Raw genomic sequence first — 15,517 nt, forward strand, 5'->3', positions numbered from 1 at the left:
AAGGATATGTGGCCAGAAGGTAAGCAGGCTACCTAAATGCCAAAATAACAAGAACGTTACTCTGAGAATGGGGTATTTCAGCATGTTTTTCTCCTGACTTGAGAGGTCTTTCCTTTTACATTCCTTTTTGCGGTTGTACAGCCTGATGTACAGTCAGCTGGGCTTCTGCCGCAAGAGACAAATGTCACATTGAATGGCTAGACCATCTTAGGCAGTTTACTTAACTTCTTTAGGAAGATGTTCTCTGGCTTACGCTAAGGAAGAAATGCCTCTGCTGTCGGTCAATTTGTGGGGAAGTGGAGAAAAGGCCCTAGAGTCCTGTTAGCCGACAGATTTTTAAATACTTATCTTGACGACTGGTTTCAGTTCTCCCCCACCCCCATGCCTCCTGACTGAACTTGGAGCTTTTCCCAACATACCCAACACATCTCCTTTGACTGTGCTGGACTTCCTGTATGCTTTCTCCTAGTCTGGATTATTTATCAATAAGAACTTATTCTCCAGAAATCATTCACAATTTCATTTGTGCTACTGGTATCACTTCTTATTTGCTTTGCAACTATGGATTTATTTGCCCTGTAAAACAATGTTGATGTGTAATGGAACTGGGAAGAAAAGAATAAACCTACTTCATATGTTCTCCGTTTTTTAACTAGGGGCTCTGTGAGCTTGGATTCCCAGTTGGAGTTTAGATTTGGTGCTTCATTTGGACTCTGAACTTCCAAAGGTAAGCATGTGTTATCTACTGTACTTTTAAATGTTTATTTAACTGATTTGCCATTCTTTAGAATGTTTCCTATGTCTAATTATTAATCTTTAGAAAGGTCCTAGTTTTATTCAGAAAATTACAAAAGCCAGACTCATAGAAATTATCTTTGGGTCTGTAATAGCGTTCAAAAAACATGAAGGTCAGTTGAATTCAGGCTCAGGGATGAATCTGATACCTGAGTCACAGGTGTCAATACAGCTGTGAATATTAAAGGGATAAAAATGTCCTTGATACAGATCATTTAATAACAGCAAGAAGTAGGCTGCTTAAGTGTTTTTAAATCTAGTTTCAAAAGGTGTATCTAAGGTCCAATAAAAATCTGAATAATTGAGAGCATACATATAATATATCCTGTATCCTAATATAATATATAAGTACTATATATTATATATAAATATGTATACATATATATACTATATTTATATACCAATTTTCCTTTAAAAAAAGAAAAAAGTAGCTCTCAGTTTCTTCATCACCTTTGATAAAAATTATCTTCTAAGAATTCTATCTAATTCTCTTCATGGAAAGTCACTGGCCATATGTTCATTTAATCCCACAATTAGAGTCTATCTTCTATTACTTTGCAGTCAGTGAGAATGAGAGGCCCTGACCTTCTCAGATTGCTCTGAAATCATAAGAAGTGCACTTTGAAAAGACAGTAGCTGTAGCTTCTCTTTTGTCAGCTATTTAGTTTCAATACTTTTTAGTAATTCCAAAGACAAATTACATTTTCATTTTCCTTTGTGTTTCTCCATATTGATTCAGGCTAGAACATGGCTTTGACTTTTGTTTCCTGATGAAATTTATTTATTAAATATTTTTTAATAGGACAAGCTGTATATTATTTTTCCCATATTTTTCTTTCTGTTTCAAATATACATTAAGCCTCCTTTCACATACCTCAAAATATGCTTTAAACCTTGCTCAAGTATAAATTCATTGTGAAATTAAATATAATCTCCTGTAACCAATTAGTTTAAAAAAAAGTGCTTCATTCATAATTTCTCATTTTTGCAGTGAAAAAGTCAATATGTATCAGATAAGATGATATAAAAATCATTTCACTGAATGAAGTAAAAATGTAAGAGAATGCAGGAATAATACTATACATGAAAGTGTCAAATGTACATGTAAGGGTGAAATGTAGACATAAGGGCTTAGGTGGATTAATGTGGACTGAAATACACTTCTCATCAACATTGAATTAGGGACATCATAGCTACTGAATAAATGGTTATTTAATTAACAAAACAAATCATTAAGCAATGATGCTATCACATTACAATAGCCTGATGCATTCATTTCAACCATAGGATTGTTCCTCATTACGGAATTTGATTTATATTGCATACTAACATTTATTTACATGGTTTCTTCTTCTAGTAACCTGTGGGATCTCTAGGTGCAAGGACTGTGTCTTATTTATTTTTATACCACAGTACCCAGCAGCATACCTGGCACTGTTAGACGCTTAGTGATTTTTCTAATTGAATTGAAATAAAACATTTATATTAGTTAAACAAAATAGCCTCTCCCATTTAAGAAGTCTAGGAAAATTCCTAGCTCCAATAGATGGGCTTTTAAAGCTGGTATTTACTGGGAAAACTACTTACCTATATTAGCTTCATGAAATTCTCCATTCTCAGAAAATGACACTTATCACAACGCAAACCAACATCTGATTTATGCTACACATATCACTGTCTGGTGACACTGGTCAAATTATCCATAATTGTCCAAGTTGCATTTTTCTCCTTCTTAAAAATCCTCACTCATTTCCTTACCTGTTCTTACATGGTTTCCACTGCAAATGGGACACTGGCGCTGCATCTCTGAGGACCATCATCCACCCAGTGGAAACTAGGACACCATCCTGTTGTCCTAGGATGTCTCTCTAACCCAGGGTCCTAACACTAACTGCATGTGCTCGACCAGCACCAAAGTGAGTCTCAGCCTCCATTTGAAAGTGGTTTAAGGACTGCTCAAGCAGCTCGCTGCTGTCCCAGTGTATCGTATGCTCAGGAGCCTTGGCAGTAAAATTAGTAGCACTGACACCCCTATTACAACATGTACAAAAAGTTATTCTTCCCTGCCTTTTTACATGCTGATCTCTCCAGCAAAAAATCCATATAAAATGCCACAATCAATATTTTATAAATTTTTCATTAAATTAACGAGCACCTTGATCAAATAATACGTTAATCAATGGATTAAGAAAGCTGCCTGTGCTTGGCAGAGCTGTTTACCTGGACAAGACTGCCTTGTTTTCTATTTCTTGTTCTCCAGCACCAGGGCAGCCAACTTCATGCCTTTTCTTTTTTGAGATTTCAGGCCACTCCTTGCCTTCTGTTCTGATGCATTTAGAACTGATAAATATGAATATACATATAAATATAAATATCCAACATATATAGTGAACTGATAGACTTTCTATAGCCGGCATCGCAGTGGCATTGGAGAAAGCACCAATTGTCACTGGAAACCCTTTTATAACTCTATTCGAGGGATTTCTTCTGATTTTTTTATATTAACATCACAAAAGACTTTTGCCTTTGGCATGACCACCAAAACAAGCTGAATAAACTATTGCACTATTTGTGTTTTTAATCACCAGAGTGCTGAGAAGGCAAAGAACCCTAGTTGACTCAACTCCAAAATGTTAACAAATCCTACTCTTATTTCTGGTGAGAAACATGCCCGCTCTCACATTTGCTGAGTCGGGTCCGACTCTCTGAGACCCCATAAACAGCAGCATGCCAGGTTTCCCTGCCCCTCACTATCTCCAGGTATCACCTCACTATCTCACTTTTTGTGGAATGGAAAGAGAATAATTATCTTATTTTTTTTTAATTTATTTTCATTAGTTGGAGGCTAATTACTTCACAACACTGTAGCGGTTCTTGTCATACACCGACACAAATCAGCCACGGATCCACAAGTATTCCCCATCCCGATCCCCCCTCCCACCGCCCTCCCCACCCGATCCCTCTGGGTCTTCCCAGTGCACCAGGCCCGAGCACTTGTCTCATGCATCCAGCCTGGGCTGGTGATCTGTTTCACCCTAGATGATATACATGTTTCGATGCTGTTCTCTCGAAACATCCCACCCTCGCCTTCTCCCACAGAGCCCAAAATTCTGTTCTGTACATCTGTGCCTCTTTTTCTCTTTTGCATATAGGGTTATCGTTACCATCTTTCTAAATTTCATATATATGCGTTAGTATACTGTATTGGTCTTTATATTGGTCTAATAATTATCTTATTAAAGGGAATAAGGAGGAAGAAACGAGCCACAACTTGAATGAACTTCTAATGACCAGGGGAAGGCTGGCCTGACAGATACAATGCCAAGAAGACCCTGTCAGAGAGAGAATCCACACTCACCCAAAGGCCCTTTTCCACACACAGGTCCCCATTTGTAATACACTTACGGCTGACAGCTGGGCTGAGGACCCTCCTGAGAGAGCCTCCAGTGTGGCAGCCACTGAAACTAAGGTAGGCAACTTCAGAAGCCTGGAGGTAAGAGGAATGGAGAGAAAGCCTCCCAGGCAGCTTGCAGTGAACCTCACAAAGCTAAAAGCAGAGGGGGAGGGCAGAGAGAGATTATCTGTAATGCAAAAAGAGCTGGCAGCTGAACTATAAACTGGACACAAAATCTCCATGGTTCAAAAAGATAATGACCGCTATAAAATGCAAAGATATCTCTGGAATCACGCTAGTATCCAGATGTTAGAATTATCAAAGAGGGATTATTGAATAATGACAATAAAAATACCAAGGATCTAGTGGGAAAGATGGACCACATGTGAAGAGATGAGGAATTTTAGTGGAGAAATGTAAAACCCTGCAGGAGAACTATAGAAAAGATAGAAATGAAAAACGTTACCAGAAATGAATTCACAGCTTCACAGTGGGCACAGAGGAAAAGATTGGCTCACTGGAAGTCAGGACAATAGAAAATATCCAAACTGAAATATAAAGAGGAAAAAAAGTCCCTCTCTGCAGATCAATAGCAAACAGCCAGCATTGATGCAAAAATAATTTCGGGAGGAGAGGAAGGAGAAAAAATGAAAAAAAGAAATATTTAATAAAACATTGGATGAGAACTTTCCAAAATTCAAGAAAATCATCCTCTCCATAGATACCAGAAACTCAATAAAACCAAAGCATAACAAATCCAAGGAAAATGCATATATAGGCATATCATAAACAAAATACTGAACAGAAACGATAATGAAAGCATCCTGAGGAAAAAAGATACATTACAACAGAGATACGTTATAAAAGATACATTGCAAAAAAGATACCCCAAAAAACAACAATATGTGTGATGTCTGACTTTTCAACAGAAAAGAAGGCAGAAAAAGGGGGAACTGCACCTTTAAAATGCTGAAAGAAAAAAAAAGAAAACAAAATTAACCTAGAATTTTATATTCAGCAAAATGTATCTATAATAATAGAAAAGAAATACATTTTCCTATTGACAAAAATCAGATATAGCTTGTTTCTAGACTATTTGTACTATTAAAAAAAAAAGCTTTAAAAAGGCAGAAATAAAATAATAGATTAAACCCTGGATCTACAGGAAAGAATGATGAACATCAGAAACATAAAATATCTTTTATAAACTATGCTGCTGCTAAGTCGCTTCAGTCATGTCCGACTCTGTGCGACTCCATAGACGGCAGCCCACCAGGCTCCCTCATCCCTGGGATTCTCCAGGCAAGAACACTGGAGTGGGTTGCCATTCCTTCTCCATTTATAAACTATACATATCCTTATAACTTTTCAAACTTTTCACTGTTTAAAATAAAAATAATAATGCATTTGGTGTTTGTAACATGTGTGAAGTAAAATATAATGCCATTAGAGCACAAAAACTGGGACCATAATGTCTAAGATTCATGAAAAGTATCCAATTATTTAAAAGTGGACTATGATAAATTAAAGATAACGTATTTATATTATAGAGTAGTTACTAAGCATATACACAAACACACACACAGAGGTATATACACACACATACACACACAAAAAAGGGTACAATTAAATATGAAAAATACTTGAATCACCCAAAAAAGGTAAAAAATGAAGAATTTTTTCTTCATTTTATATATATCTTTTTTATTTTTCTTCATTCTATATTTATCCATATTAAATAATGGATAAATATAAAACAAATAGTAGTTTCATAAATTTAAACACAGTATCAATAATTGTCAGACAAAATGAAAAAGCAAAGTTCAGTAAATGCTGTTTATAAGAAACACATGATAATCATAAAGACAGAGTAAATACTTGAAAGTAAAGATGTTGAAAAAGCTGTACATGCAAACACTAAACATAATAAATCTGATATAGCTTTATTGTAAACCAGGGGTATCCAATTGTCGAACTCAAAGAAAACAAGACTCCCACTTCTGACCAGCATAGAGTAAAGAGAGGTTGAATTTATCCTCTTAATTGAATCAACCAAAAACAGGAAACCACCATTCTGAACACGCTAAGCATGAGGTAGTGAAGAATAGTCACTCCCGAGGGAAAGGACAGGAACCAGTTGAGGCCAAGGTGCTCCTCAGAGGGCCTTGGGGGAGTTTCCAGAATGCAGCCCAAAGTGGGAGGATGTCTTTAGAACCATCCGGATTCCCCGAGTTGAGGAGACCAAGGAGGCTACAATTCACAGGATCGACTACAGGAACGTAGGAACTGTAGGAATCAGAGTGATGAAAGGAATCAAACATCTACCACAACTTGGTTTTTCCCTCATTCAACAAATTGTGTTGATGGTTTTTCCTCCATAACAATATTGATCAACTCTGGGGTATTTATTGTTCTTCCTTGAAATTTCAGTAAGGCTCAAACTTGGTTGGTTGAAGATGGTTGGTGGCGGTGGTGGTTTAGTCACTAAGTGGTGGTTTAGTCACTAAGTGATGTCCGACTCTTGCGACCCCATGGACTGTATAGCCTGCCAGGCTCCTCTATGCATGGGATTCTCCAGGCAAGACTACTGGAGTGGGTTGCCAACTTGGTTGGTTGAAGATGGCTGGTGTGGGGTAATTTAGCATAAATCACTTTCACTTTTCGATAGTAAATGACCAAAAGTGCATTAGTCATCACAAATACTTGTTAGCTCATCTTCAAGTATTAGACCTTTCCTGTATTATAGCAGAGGCCCTTCACTAGACTATAACCTCAACCACTGAGCAAGCAAAGTTCTAGTATTAACAGTTCCTCTGTTTCACTCTTGAGCTGACTGAGTTTTAGCAAGGGATGAAATAATTTTTACTGACAAAAATGTAGATGGTTTACATAGCCCTTTACACTTGGGCTGGAAACTTTAAAAGGAATATGATAAACACCCTCCCACACTCTTTTCAGGCTACTTGTAGATTAAACAATAGCACATCTGTTTGTGAGTCAAAACACGTACTCAATGGCTTCTGCATTTTATCTTTATGTCTTCTACTCTTATAAATAATACACACATGACTATAGCTACACTGTATTTTAGTCAAGATTATTACATCCATACCTTTATATCTTTTTATAACACAAACACTATATTGTTTATATAATCTCCTGAGATCATATGGGAAGAACATTCACTGTAAATTATATGAAAAATTACTGCCTCTTACAAAAAAATAATTACTGGTAGAAATCATTAATTCAATTATGCAAAGTGCACTTTTATTTAGTGGACTTTTTTATCATCCAATGGAGAGAAACGACGATCGTGTCCACCCTCCTCAAACATATTCCATTAGTTTCAAATGCATTGTTAAGGAAACTGTGATTCAGGATATTAGGAAAGATACCAAAACTAGAAGACAAGATGAAGTGCAACAGATGACAGAATTCATCAAGTGCAGGCATGAGTTTAGCCACAGGGATACAGAGCCAGCACGAGAGGCTTAGGGAGCTGAATCTGGAACAGAGTATTCAAGAGACCACTGGGTCATGCTGGGGCCTGAGCTACAAGATGAGGTTTCAGTGGAAGCTTTAATACCTTCCAATGGGAGAGTAAAGATTAGTCTTGTTTTCTCCAAATTGTATTTCTCTGAAATTTGTACCAACTCTAGAAACAGGCTTAAATACAAAGCCTACAGTGTTGAAAGGGGTTCTGGTTTGCAGGCTCCAATCACATCTCCAAGAAATAAGTGTGCACCTTGGTCCTTGGAGGGGCTTCTCTGGTGGCTCAGACTGTAAAAATCTGCCTGTAATGTAGGAGACCCAGGTTTGGCCCTGGGTTGAGAAGATCCCCTGGAGAAGGGAACAGCTACTCACTCCTATATTCTTGCCTGGAGAAATCCCTGGACAGAGGAGCCTGGCAGGTCACAGTCCATGGGGTTGTAAAGAGTCAGACATGACTGAGTGACTAACACTTTCACTTCCACTTTGGTCTTTTGAAGCTTTGAAACAAGACACACTCTTCTCCTTCTGCAATAGCCTCTTTGGCCATAGTTTTTCTCAAAAGAAACTATTCCATCCATAGGAAAAGCTGCTGATGTGGGCAATGTCTCTCTTGAAAAGGATTACAGCAAATCACTTCCTCAGCAGTCAGCAGGCACTGCACATAATTTGATGATATATAGAAAGGATAACTGGCCTTGAGCTTGTGAATCGTTCTGCTTTTCCAGAAAAGAAAAAAAAAAACAAAAACTTTCTTCATCAGCTCTTTCATCTCTACCTTCTCAAAGTCTTTTCCTCACCTGAGATAGTATTAGCTCAATAGGCATTCACACTGATGCTGATTTTTAACCATGGTGAGTATTTTTAAATGAGTGGTTTTTATTTTACCTATAACCATTTATTATAACCATTCCTTAACTTTTGCTGAGATAAGAATGCATTAACTGCCTAAATAACATGCATCACATGTTCAATGAATTTTTTGGTGTGTCCTTTTGAATTTTTCCTATACTCAAATAACTCTGCACTTCCAATGAGCTCAGTTTTGTTTCCATCATCATCATAATGCCTCTTCCTAAAACTCTCTTTCCTTTTGTATCTGTTGACCATAACAACTAATAATGACCAATATCATCACAACATGAAAGGCATCAAGCCTTGTAAACACTTACTGAAAGTGATTTTTAATCAGTCAAATTCAATTTTTTTAATTTAACAAATTATTTAATTTTTAATCTTAGTGAACACTTAGCATAAATGTATACATTTTAGTTAACTTACTTATTGGCATTTATATTATGTGAAATGTATTTATAAGGATAGACTGAGAAGAAAAATACTAAATTTATGAAGCTATATCAGTAATAAATTGCTGTAGAATTACCTTCACATTTTTAGTATAGTATTACCTTAGTATAGAATTACCTTCACATTTTTAGCACACTTATTTCTTGGAGATGTAATTGGAGCCTACAAAAAATCTCCTCCCTGATTTTTTCAAGATATTTTCTTGAAAATGATTCCATTCAATGTCTTAGAATAAAATAAATCTTCAAAATACCTTTTTTTAAAAGATAGAACCCAATAAATTCTCTTTCTAGGGGATGAAGAAGACCTGGAGACTTTTAAAACCAGGTTTGTATAAAAGCAAAGACCATTTTTAGTGCTATCTTATTCATTATTCATACTTAAACAATAATAGTGTGAAAATGATAGTAGCAATTTGTATAAAAGCAAAGACCATTTTCCATGAGCTATTGTCTCCGTGGAGAGTCCTTCTTCTTCCATATTATTCCTAACCTTCAATTCCATAGAAGTACAATTCCATACAGAAGTCACCTCTTTCAGTCAAACTCTCCCTGATTGCATCATATGATAAATGTTTGTATCTCCCTCAAATTCATATGTTGGAATTCTCATGCCCAAGGTGATGGTGTGAATAGGTGAGGCTTTTGGGGGTAATTAGGTCATGAAGATGCAGCCCTTGTGAATGGGATTAGTGCCTTTATAGAAAGTGACCCAGAGAGATCCCTTGCCCCTTAACCTTGTGAGGACACAGGAATAAATCAGTGATCTGCAACCAGAAAGAGGGTCTTCATGAGAACCCTACCATACTGACACCTTGATCTTGGCTTTCCAGCCTCCAAAATAAGTTTCTCTTGTTCTGTTGTATATTACCCAGTTTTTGACATTTTGTTATAGTGGCTCGAATTGACTAAGACAGTAATCTAGCCAAAATGTGGGACTAAAATGTTCATACTTCCCTGCTCATGCCAGTTGTCATGGTAGGCAGACTTGAGTCACTATTCTTTTGGATTATAAGTTGAAAGAGGCTATCTATACATAAAACAAAAACTGTAGGTAATTTGTTTTCTCTTTGTCCCATCCACCAGCCTGAAAGCTCTGTGAGGGCAAAATCTAAGGTCAATATCTCCAGTACGTTCCATCACAAGTGTTCCATAATAATAAACCTTAGTGTGTATTTTCTGAATTCAAATTTTTAAAAAACCCACAAATTTATAAAAATCTCTGATTTCAGAGGAAAGACAAAATTTCTTTAGAGTCACCTTTATCCACCTATGATCGAACAGCAGAATTATCTGGGAAGATTTGTTTGAGACCACATATCCTATCTTCTCCACACTGAATATGCTCTCATTTAAGAAAGTTTCCAGAAAATAGTGCTGTGTGTTTCTGATTTATCATCATAGAAATAAAATAATTTTTTATATTTTGATTACTTTTAATATGCTTACAATCACAAGGCAATGAAGAAATAAATATGTATATGCAGGCCTTGTGAGCATGTTAAGTGAGTGCAATTGTGCAGTAGTTTGAACATTTTTTGGCATTACCATTCCTTGGGACTGGAATGAAAGCTGAACATTTCCAGTCCTATGACCACTGCTAAGCTTTCCAAATTTGCTGGCATATTGAGTGTAGCACTTTCACAGCATCATCTTTTAGGATTTGAAATAGCTCAGTTGGAATTCCATCACCTCCACTAGTTTGTTCATTGTGATGTTTCCTAAGGCCCCCTTGACTTCACACTCCAGAACGTCTGGCTCTAGGTAGTGATCACACCATCATGGTTATCCAGGCCATTAAGATATTCTTTGTATAGTTCTTCTGTGTATTCTTGCCACCTCTTAATATCCTCTGCTCCTACTTCTGTTAGGTCTATAACCTTTCTGTCCTTTACTGTGCCCATCAGTGCATGAAGTGTTCCCTTGGTGTATCTGGTTTTCTTGAGGAGATCTCTAGTCTTTCCCATTCTATTGTTTTCTTCTATTGCTTTATATTGATCACTGAGGAAGGCATTCTTATCTCCCCTTGCTGTTCTTTGGAACTCAGCATTCAGATGAGTGTTTCCTTTTCTCCTTTGCCTTTTGCTTCTCTTCTTTTCTTAGCTATTTGTAAGAGCTCCTCAGACAACTATTTTGCCTTTTAAGTAAGGTCATATTCAAAATCCTCCAAGGTAGGTTTCAACAGTACATAAACTGAGAACTTCCATATGTTCAAGCTGAATTTAGAAAAGGCAGAGGAACCTGAATTCAAATTGTCAACATCCCCTGGATCATAGAAAAAGCAAGAGAATTCCAAAAAAACATCTACTTTTGCTTCACTGACTATGCTAAAGCCTTTGACAGTGTGGATCACAACAAACTGGAAAATCCTTAGAGAGATGGGGATAGCAGACCACCTTACCTGCCTCCTGAGAAATCTGTATGCAAGTCAAGAAGCAACAGTTAGAAAAGGACATGGAAAAATGAACTGGTTCCAAATTGGGAAAGGAGTACGTCAAGGCTGTATATTGTCACCCTGTTTATTTAACTTATACACAGATTACATCATACAAAATGCCAGGCTGGAGGAAGCACAAGCTGGAGCCAAGATTGCTGGGAGAAATATTAATAACCTCAGATATGCAGATGACACCACCCTTATGGCAGAAAGCAAAGAGGAACTGAACAGCCTCTTGATGAAGCTGAAAGAAGAGAATGAAAAAGCTGACTGAAAACTCAACATTCAAAAAGTGAAGATCACAGCATCCAGTCCCATAAGTTCATGGCAAAGAGATGAGGAAACAATGGATTTAGAGACAGACCTTATCCTTGGGCTCCAAAATCACTGCGGACAGTGACTGCAGCCATGAAAGTAAAAGATGCTTGCTCCTTGGAAGAAAAGCTATGACAAACCTAGATTGCATATTAAAAAGAAGAGACATTACTTTGCCAGCAAAAGTCTGTATAGTCAAAGCTATGGTTTTTCCAGTAGTCATGTATAAATGTGAGAGTTGGATGTAAAGAAGGCTGAGCACCAAAGAATTGATGCTTTCAAACTGTGGTGTTGAAGAAGACTCTTGAGAGTCCCTTGGACTGCAAGGAGATCAAACCAGTCAATCCTAAAGGAAACCAGCCCTGAATATTCATTGGAAGGACTGATACTGAAGCTGAAGCTTCAATACTTTGGCCACTCGATGTGAAGAGCTGACTCATTGGAAAAGACCCCAATGCTAGGAAAGACTGAAGGCAGGAGGAAAAGGGGACAACAAAGGAAGAGATGTTTGGATGGCATCACCAACTCAATGGACATGAGTTTGAGCAAGCTCTGGGAGATGGTAAAGGACAGGGAAGCCTGGCGTGCTGCAGTCCATGGGGTCACAAAGAGTTAGACACAACTCAGTGACTGAACAACAACAACAACAAAAACATGCATGACCTGCACTTACTTGTATACATACTATACATGTATATACATATGTACATATTTATAGGTAAATATGTATGTATATATTTACCTATGAGTTTATTTACAGATTGATGAATATATAGGCAGATGACATGGAAATAGTAGTGAGACATTTTATCTGGCTTTAAACCCAAGAGTTGTAAATGTGAAATTCAAAAAAAGAATAATATCAAATTTTTTGAATATACACAAAGATGATTTAATTATTATAGAAAAAAAAAGAACAAGCATTTTTCAAAGTATCACATAACCTGCTGTGCCCATTAAGGTATTAATCTGGTTTTCTTATAAATGGAGATGCTTCTATATGTTGTCCTTCAATATTTCTAAATGCACATAAGGCAGGAGATTTACTAAACTTTTCAAGAAAAAAATTAGATATAAATTATGTGTGGGACATCCCTGGTGGTCAAGAATCTTCCTGTCAATGCAGGGGTCATGGGTTTGATCCCTGGCCCGGGAGGATCCCACATGCTGTGGAGCAACTAAGCCTGTGTGCCACAGCTAGAGAGACTGTGCACTGCAATGAAGATCCTAGTGTCACAACTAAGACTCAGTACAACTGAATAAATAAGTAAATACGTTGAAAAACATGTTTCCATCTCATCAAAACACTTTAAGAATCAAAAAGCAAAGTTGAAGCTCGTTTTTCAGTTTTAATTCTGTATCCCAAAGCTTGCCTTGAATAGAACAAAAACAAATGAGAGAAGGAGGGCCTTCACAATTACTTCTAGATAAGAAAATTACATACCACAACTCTCAAACAGATAAAACTGAGTGAAAGAATAAGTTGTATATATGCAGTATCACAAAAAAGAGAATAGTCAACTGTAGCAGCACATGAAGCATAAAATAAATGTAGGTACCTGGTTAAAATCTGTGCCCTTCCCCCATTCAGCCCTTATAGAGACTGTTCTCTACTGCTGCCTAGCAAACTACCCAAAATTTGGCAGCTTAAAACTAGTAGACTTTTAGATTCCACATATAAGTGGTATTATATGGTATTTGTCTTTGTCTGACTTCCTTCACTTAGTATAATAATCTCTCTGTCCTATGAACTTATTTACAAAATAGAAACAGACTCACAGACATAGAAAACAAACTTATGGTTACCAAAGCAGAAAGTGGGGGGAGGGATAAGCTAGGAATTTGGGCGTAACATACAAACACTACTGCCTATAACATAGATAAACAAGGACATACTGTATAGCACAGGGAACTCTACTCAATATTTTGTAATAATCTATAATGGAAAAGAATTTGGAAAAGAATATATATATATATTTAACTGAATCACTTAACTATATACCTGAAATTAGCATGACATTTTTGGTTAACTGTACTTCAATAAAAAAGAAAAAGAAAAACAGACTCACTGTTTCAGCAGATCAGAAATTCAGGAATAGCTTAGCTAGATACCTAAGACTCATGATTTCTCAAGGCCTGCAGTAACAACTAAGTTGTGTTAGGAGGTGCTGAAGAAGGGCCCCTTTCAAGCTCATTCATGCCACCATTGAGGCCTTACTTCCTTAAACCTGTGGGTTTTTCCACAGGGCTGCCTCAAGGACTTGAAGCTGCCTTTCCCCAGCTCTGAGCTATCCAGGAGAGAAGGAGAGAGCCCAAACACCCACAAGATGAAAGCCACAATCTTTTACACACAATTCTGGAAGTGGTAGCCTCTCACTTCTGCTGTATTCTGTTTACTGGAATCAAATCACTAACTCAAGCCTATACTAATTTCCTGGGTATCACACAAAAAGGATTATATGAAGATCATTAAATGTCATCTCAGAAACTTTCTACATCAACCTGAAAAGGAACACTGAAAGCAATTTTGTTATTATACTAATTCACAACTCTGATGATGCCAGCAATTAAACTAGGCAGAGCCGTAAAAAGGAGTAGGAAATTGCAACCCATTCCAGTATTCTTGCCTGGGAAATCTCATGGACAGAGGAGCCTGGAGGGCTATAGAGGATGGGGTCACAAAGAGTCGGACACAGCTAACCAGGAGCACACGCGGAGGGATGTAAAAAGGGTAATCAAAATCCCCATCAAAGACACAGACGATGACATCCACAAATCAGGATGGAAAAATGCCCACATTTCTGACCATTGCTTCCTGGTGGCTCAGATGGTAAAGAATCTGCCTGAAATTCGGGAGACCCAGGTTGGATCCCTGGGTCAGGAAGATCCCCTACAGAAGAAAATGGCAACCCACTCCAGTATTCTTGCCTGGAGAATTCCATGGACCAAGGAGTCTGGTGGACACAGTCCATGGGGTCACAAAGAGTCGGACATGACTGAGCTACTAACACACATACAAACACACACACACACGTACACACAAACACACATAGAAGCTGAATACTGCCCTCTGACTGTTTTCTCAAAATTCCACTGAGAAAGATCTCTTCCCACTCAATAGCTGCCATGCCCCATGGAATGGTGGAAAAGGTGTAATGGGCTCCAAGCTGTGTTTGAAAGGATTAGAGCCCAGGAGTCAGGACTGCAGTCTGGTTCCAGGTCTGATGGTAAGTTTTCTAGGTATCAGCACCTCTGTGTATAAATATAATGCTTTAAAGAGCTCCTTATGTCTTGCCAGTATTCAATAAATAAAAATTGGGAGAAAAACTGAGTAACACTACTTTCATGAGGCATTCATTGTTATTCTGCATATAAAATATAAATAAAAGTCTCATTTGAACTGCTTACACTTTTAATCCAGCTAAAGTCTCAATGCCTAGACTTAAAACACCAAGTGAAAGTCAACAACTGAGCAACTGAACACAATGACAACAACATTGCTGTAATTAGTCTTTCTTACTCTTTTTAAAATTGTAATTAACTCTTGACTGCAGGGTGTGTATATATGCATAGGTGTTTAATAAATATTTAATTGGGGGATAATTTTGAATTTACTGAAAGCCTGCAAAGATAGTACAGAGAGTTTCCATATACCCATGACGTAATCTTTCCTAAAGTCATCATCTCATGTAGGAAGAGTGCTTTTGACAAAAATGAAGAATAACACAGGCACATGATGATTAACTCAACTTCAGACTTTATTCAGATTCTACCAGT

At 37.3% G+C, this 15,517-nt stretch overlaps 1 long non-coding RNA gene across 1 annotated transcript; it reads left to right on the forward strand.

The window, feature by feature from the left end:
* The first annotated feature begins 445 nt into the window (after nt 1-445).
* LOC139039608 (uncharacterized) lies at nt 446-4,259 on the forward strand. The gene is made up of 3 exons (XR_011492940.1): nt 446-534; nt 657-727; nt 4,178-4,259. It is a non-coding gene; the product is annotated as an uncharacterized lncRNA (long non-coding RNA).
* The last annotated feature ends 11,258 nt before the right edge of the window (nt 4,260-15,517 follow it).

This window comes from Odocoileus virginianus, chromosome 19 (genome assembly GCF_023699985.2).
Source record: "Odocoileus virginianus isolate 20LAN1187 ecotype Illinois chromosome 19, Ovbor_1.2, whole genome shotgun sequence".
Classification (NCBI taxonomy): domain Eukaryota; kingdom Metazoa; phylum Chordata; class Mammalia; order Artiodactyla; family Cervidae; genus Odocoileus; species Odocoileus virginianus.